The 7,344-nt window shown below is 37.6% G+C and overlaps 1 long non-coding RNA gene across 1 annotated transcript; it reads left to right on the plus strand.

Annotated features, from left to right (window-relative positions):
* The first annotated feature begins 497 nt into the window (after positions 1-497).
* LOC128788720 (uncharacterized) lies at positions 498-1,895 on the plus strand. The gene is made up of 2 exons (XR_008431179.1): positions 498-786; positions 1,727-1,895. It is a non-coding gene; the product is annotated as an uncharacterized LOC128788720 (long non-coding RNA).
* The last annotated feature ends 5,449 nt before the right edge of the window (positions 1,896-7,344 follow it).

Consider the following 7,344-nt stretch of genomic DNA (forward strand, 5'->3'; position numbering starts at 1 on the left):
TGAGCCCCATGTTTTTCAGTTCCTGTGAAGCTTCTTGTACCTTTCCTTACCCTTTGTTCCTAAGACTGCGGCAAAGAGTGAAAATGCCAAAACGGCTCAGAGTTGCTACTGTCTTCTCTGTCACTTTCTGCCCCTCTGTCACCCCATCCCCCTTTTCCCTGAAAGAGGACAAGGTCGGAAACCATCCAGAGCTGACGCAGGAGTGCTACCATCCTCTCGTCGCCCTGTGTCCTCTTTTGCCCCCGTCTCTTTCCATATCCCCTGTTCCCTGCCTGGGAAGGCACTGGCCACGCTGTCCCAGGTGCTCCTTCTCAAAATGGCGCGACCACGTGTTTTGAGATGCCCTCTTTCCCGCTGACTCCTTCTTTTCCGGTCCCGTGCCTGCCATTCCCCTCCCCCTTTCTGCTCTGTGGCTGCGGCCGGCTCCGCCCCTGGCCCGCGGGGCCGTGTGAGGCCAGGCAGGGTTGGTGAGCCCTGAGAGGGCCGGGCCCCGCGGTGCCTGCAGGAGACGCGAGGCGGAGGCGGCGTGGCGAAGCGGGGCAGCCTCGGAAAGGGCAGAGCCCTGCCAGGTGCTGCAAGCTGTCCCACTGCTGCTTTCACCCTTCCTTGCTTCACAGTCATCATCATCAGAATCCAACAGAGAAACACCTACAACACCAGTACTAAAGCCGAGCTCAAACACTAAGGACTGTGCCCCTCGTGAAAGAGGAGACCAAGAACAGCACTGCTTCTGATGGGAAGATCAAAGCCAAAGGAGAATGAGTTATTAACCCACTAAACAAAAATGTATCCATTTAATTCAGTATCATCATTTCTGTTACTTTAGTCTCTGTAATTAAGTCTCAAATGCTTTTCTGTTACTGTTAATTCAGCTTAATAATGTTTTAGTTTTGTGAACCATTAAGTCATATGCCCGAGAATCCCCTTGTTTTAACCAGTTTATAAAGGGAGGAATTGTGGAGCCTTCCGGCTTGAGAAGGCTGTAATCTGATTTTAAGACTCCTCCCATGGGACACCTGATAAAACCCCACAGCCCTGGGTCTGCTCTCTCTCTCTGCTCTGGGCTCTCTGGGCTTTGCTCAGACTCCCGGGCCTCTGCCCCCCTGCTCCTCCCAGCACGGGGGGCGGGGTGGGGAGGAATAAAATGGACTCCCTTGCTAAACAGCAGAGACTTGTCTTGTCTGTTTCCCTGCTGCTGGTAGTGGCCTTCCTGGATCACGATCCTCACTGTAGCTACACGCTATTACATGTCATTGCTGCTTTCACGTGTCCTTCAGCTGGGCTACCCCATCTCTCACTTATGATGGCACTTGCAAGAACTACCTTGATGTTCATCCAGCTTTGCAATGAAACTGTTGAGGGAGCAGAACTTGATGATTCTCTGGGGACTGCATACAGGACAGAGTCTCAGAAGAACTGAATTAGATTGATTTGAACTGCCATGGTTAAATTTAATCTTTTTTTTTTACCATTTTTAAAAAGTTACCATGATCTACATGTCCAAGGAAGACTAAAATTATATGCACATCTTGTCATTTGTAAGCCGCAAATTCATAAGTGTGTTTTGTGATCCTCTGACAAGTGCCAGCTGGAGGGAGAGTCTTGTCTTAAACAGACTGGAAAATATCTGCCACAAAGAGCCATATCATACATAACACCAACTCAGAACATTTTTAACACCGTGTTCTCTCTGTTGGTTTGCCTTAACTCACACATATAATTTCAGCTGGGGATTCTGAGCGCTACAAAACAAAGGTTATAGGAGCAAATGGAAGTTTATGAAGTTCATGTGTCCACGTATAAACAAGAGTATCTCTATGTCTGCTAGAAAAGCTGTTCAGAAAACTGATTTTCATGTAATCATAAAAAATAATAAATTTCTAGTTTTCAGTCTAGTTACATTTTTGAACATTTTTTTTCTTCCTTTCAATATCAGAATACCCTTAAAATGTTGATATTTTTGATAATTAATTATTTCCATTCCTAATGAGTCTTTCTTTTTTCTAAGATTTACTACTTTCACATCTCTATTTGGAAAACAAAATTCAAAAAGCCGACACATTATTCATGTCACCTTTTTGCTTTTGGTAAAATTTTATTCAGAGGTTGTGAAGCAAGGGGCCCAGTTTACACTGTCAAGCCTATCAAGTACACTGTAACACCTAATATCTAGGGCACAAAGTTGCAAATCCCTACCCTCATTATTTCTTTATACTTATTGTTTCATTACAACTGTAGCTATTAATACTTGTATTTTCCTTAAAATAGACTTTTACACAAAGATTTTGATCTTAGAGATGTTTCCCCTCCAACCTCTCCACTATTGGTTAATGTATATTTAAGTATTGCAAGATAGATTTTGCTTTGGACTCATTTAAATGAAGCAGAATTTTTTCAAATTTGTATTTATTTTATCCACACCACATTCTCTGTTCCTACTTATGGACAAGATTTGAACTAAAGATATGTCCATTACAAAAAAAAACTTCAATTTGGTTAATCTAATATAACCAATCTATTAGTAAAAATAAATTAATACAATTTTTACATGAGTAAAAATTTCAAGGCATTCATAAATTGAATGTGACCTTCTAATCGGCCTGAAACCTAACCAATTCTTTCTATATTACTTATTTTGTACTTGGTTAACTGAATCAGATTAACAATGCTAAACCAAGAACAGGTCTTTTTTCCCGAGTGCTGTAGAATATCCTGAATTGTACAGTGTCAATAGTATTTCTTACATTACAAAGAGAAAATGTCATACTACGCATCTCTGAAGCAGAATTCAAACCTACTATAACTTAAAGACAGAAAGACTTACGGAAAATGTAGCATAGATTATTTTGCATAAATTATTTTACTTGGTAGGCCTGTGCATTAGAGAAATAAGTAAATTACATGATTCATAAACCAGATGCTACATATTTTGTGTGTGAAAGCACACACAAAATCCCAACCATGTTACAGTGATGAAGTAGTTTGAATTTTACAATATAAAAAAACAAGAGATGTTTGAAAAGTTTTAAGTCAATATCATAATCAATGCCAAAATGCACCAGCAGAGACTCCGGAGAACATGTCTTATACCACAGGGGCGTTTTCTAAGTAAGCCTTACCATGGTGACCTTTTCCAGGTAGGCCAAACTGATGTCCATCCTGCTCCTTGGCAGTCAGTATATTAATATTCTTCCATGGCTACAGTTGCATCTGACAAAAGTGACTGTTTTCAAATGTTTATATGAGTGTATCCAAATCTTCCAATTAATACATTAGGTGATGATCTTTCAGATGTTTGCACCCAAATTATCACTTAAATTTTGTTCTCTCTATTCCCCTGACTGGTTCTAATCTTTGTAATCCTTCCCTGTCCAATTCATAGACAACCTTGTGCTAAACAGCAAATGGACTTTTTTTCTGATCAGTAGATTTTGGTGAATAATGGAAATTAATTACCTCGATGAACATCATAGTCTGTGTCATACTATGGCAGAAACCCTGGGTTAGGTATTCATTTGGTTGATATATTTATGCAAATAAATATTGCTTTAATGGTATTTTATTTGCAAAGATCTCCATGGCATCAATTACTCTAATTTGTTCATCACACATGGTGTTCTTTTCCCTAGGAGCAAAGCAAAATACATACTTAGATGTGGAGCTAGAATCCCCTCCCACACAATCTACTCCCAAAAGCTCAAGTGAATCACTGTTCTTTCAAGAGTGAAGTAATTGAACAGCCCAACTTGTGTATTCATTTTTTTCCTGAAGGCATAACTTGCTAGCAGCAAGCTCCTGGGTTTAAATCTCAGTTCTCTTGGAATATTAACAGCTACTTCAAGTTTTTCTTAAAAATGGAAAAGATAAATCTCTAAGTGGCAGAAGCATGGTGATACAGATCATGTACAAAATAAAGTCACTAAAATAATGAATGTTGAATACACTGTTTGGAGTCAATGCAAAAGTTGAAAGCAATTTCTAAGTCCTATGGGGACCAAGCACTGTGAGAAATTAAAGTATATAATTTAATATCTTCTTCATTGACTCAGCAAAAATGAAAACAATTTGATCTGTGGCCTGTAGTTGAACACTGCTGACCAAACTGATGCAAGAGTAGTCAATCTTTTGCAAATGTCTCTGAATTTTATCAGAAATTAAGCATGAACTTTATTTGCAGTCGTACTATTTGGGCACAGACATTCATTATAGAAAAGTGATTTGGTAAGAGTGTCATTTACCATGCCATTTGGTAAGAGTGTCTAAAGAAATCCAAAAGTGTTCTTTACACAGTATATTAATTTCTTTCACCTCAAAATAATATTTGGGAGTATTACTGGACTGTAACTGTACAGTGTGGGAGTATTACTGGACTGTAACTCTACACTGTAATGAATGTATTTTTTTTAGGTTTTGGGTGAAAAAATAATAGCATTTTCCTTTTGAAATATTTATCCCAATTATATGGAGCAACATTTTACAGATATATAAATAGGTCACTTTTCATATCTATAAAAAATTATTGTTACACACCTTCAATGAATTAGAATAAAGATACTGATCCATTTATGACCTCTATAACACCTCCAGTAATGCTACTGAAAAGTGCATGCAAGCCTATTCGTAGTGCTTTTATCGTTACAGAATATTTAATAAGTTTTTAAATTTATGGTCTTATAAATATTTTCTTGCCTATATATATCTCTTTATCTATCTATCTATCTATCTATCTATCTATCTATCTCCTTACTTGTTCTTCAGATAGTGATGTTCACCTCCTTTTTTAGCCAAGCACTAAGGTAATTACTTTAATAACCAAAAAAAAATTAAGTCTAAATAGAAATAAATAAAGTTACAAAATCAAAACATTTTCATTCTGCTGTTTTCACTCTCCCTGGCAGGTTGAGGTAAATGGTTGAGGCAGTCTTTGTTTCTTTTCTTACAGTCTTACTTATACACTATAAGTTCTAGTCTTTTTCTCTTTCTACTATGAAATAATTACATTTTATGAAAACAGTAGTTAATATGGCCGGGTGTGTACTATTTATTGAGACTAGCCCTGAGGATAATGACTTGAGGGTGTTGGTGAATGGTTACCTTGACATTACCCAGCAATGTGTTCTTGCAGCCTACAAAGTCAACAGTGTCATGGGCAACCTCAAAAGAAATGTGACCAGAAGGTTGAGTAAGGTGATTGCTGTCTGTTCTGCTCTCATGACCTCCCACCTGGAGTACTGCGTTGAGTTCTGGGGCCCCCAAAACAAGAAGGACATGGACCTGTTGGAATGGGTCAAGAGAATGGTCTCTAAGTGGATCAGAGGTCTGGAGCATGTCTCCCAGGATGACAGACTGAGAGAGGTGGGGTTGTTCACCTTGGAGAAGACAAGGCTCTGGTAAAACCTTATAACAACTTCCAGTGCCTAAAAGGGGCCTAAGAAAGCTAGAGAGGGACTTTTTACAAAGACATGTAGAGATAGGACAAGGGGGAAAGGTTTTAAACTGTAAGAGGATACTGTCACATTAGATATTAGGAAGAAACTCTTGACTATGATGGCAGTGTCCAGAGAAACTGGATGCCCCATCCCTGGAAGAGTTCAAGATCATGTTGGATGTGGCTTTGAGCAACCTCATCCAGTGGAAAATGTCCCTGAGCATGGCAGGGAGGTTAGAGTGGGATGACCTTTTAGATCCCTGCCAGTGCAAACCATTCTATGTTTCTATAGCATCCTTCATGTATGAAAACGGGAGTAAAGACACAATGGGAAGAATCCAAATAATTTGAATTCAATTTTTTTTTAATCCAAAACCATTTGTTACCCATCTCAAAGAGCAATTTTCAGAAAAAAAATTAATAAAATGGACAACTGAACTATCCCAAATCCTGTTTCCAAAATAGAAATCACTTGGACTTGGCTATTAAGAGAAAATAAACAGCTGGAAGTTGCCTAAGTCCAGAATACCCTAAAACTAACACTGACAATGAGAGCACTATGACCAACTGAATCTTCTGTATTGCTCGACTTCATGCATTCTTGTCCTGAAGGACAGCTGAGTGGTCAGCTACAGGCATGGGTTCAGAAATAGTGCTTGGTTTCTGTGAGGATGAAATGCAAGTTGAGGTACTGAGAAAACAAACAAAAAAAGTCTGAATCTGAATGTGGGCAAAACAAGCAATTATGTGCAGCAGAATTAAAGATTCCATTTAAATTAATGTATTTTTTGTGCTCATAATTTTTTCATTCAACGATTATCCAACATAGTCACATATTTCCCATTGCAGGATATGGAAACTTACTTGTTTTCCTCCCAGAATCCATATTATAATGTCCTCTTGGGTCTTAGATTTATGACTAAAGAATCTTCTTTCAAATGAAGTTGATATTATTGCGGAGACCAAAACTACTACATTTAGAATTATTTCTGCATTAGACTGTGAATAATTATCTTAACATTTCAAAACACTGGAAAAAAAAGAAGTTTTCTTTTTTCGTATTGCTGACCATTAGTTCAGCACTGCAGGATTGTCTGTGTAAAAACTGAAATCTAAAAAAGCAAGTTTATCTGTGTAATGTTTTCTTAGGGATTTGTTTTCTTCAAAGATATTTGGAGAGGTTACTTCTTTAGTGATAGTTTTGTGAATTGACTGTGAAAAATTTATGCTGGTTTATTCAGCTTATTCTTTAATGTATTCCACACAATTGCTGTTGCTACTAGAAACACATTTTCTTTCTTTGTGTAGTATGGGAGCCTTCTAATTAAAAAGCTGTCTGCCCAAGCTATTTAAAACATGGTTTTCTTTAAAAACTGGGGAAAAAAGAAAAAATAAAAGCAGCATTCTCTTGTAAACAAAACAGCATAATCATGATGGCACTGCATATTAACATTCCATGCACTAACTGATGTGGGTTATTTTATTCACTAGATGAGAAATCTGCACAGGAGAAAGAATTTGAGGACCACTAAACACTGGATTTCTTTTCAGCATACAAAACCACCTGCATTTTAGCAGTTTAATGTAATCAACTGTAAAACATTCACAGTGTTCAACAGACCTGAAATATTCTAATTTCTTACCCATGATATTATGGTCTAATGCCTGTGTGTTGGGTTGCAGCATTAAACTTCATTGGGAAAAGATCCCAGACTGTTTAATATAGATCTCTCCTCCCATTTTTATACTATGTGCAAAAATACATTAAATAGTTATAATGAATAAACAATTTTTAAAATTATAGATTTATATTTATCAGAATTAAGCAGCCCTCAAAACTATGCAGAAAAATATTATAAGTATAAGCAACAACAGCAACCAAAAAAAAAAAAAAAAAAGAAAGACTCAAACCAGAA

This window comes from Vidua chalybeata, chromosome 5, assembly GCF_026979565.1.
Source record: "Vidua chalybeata isolate OUT-0048 chromosome 5, bVidCha1 merged haplotype, whole genome shotgun sequence".
Lineage (NCBI taxonomy): Eukaryota > Metazoa > Chordata > Aves > Passeriformes > Viduidae > Vidua > Vidua chalybeata.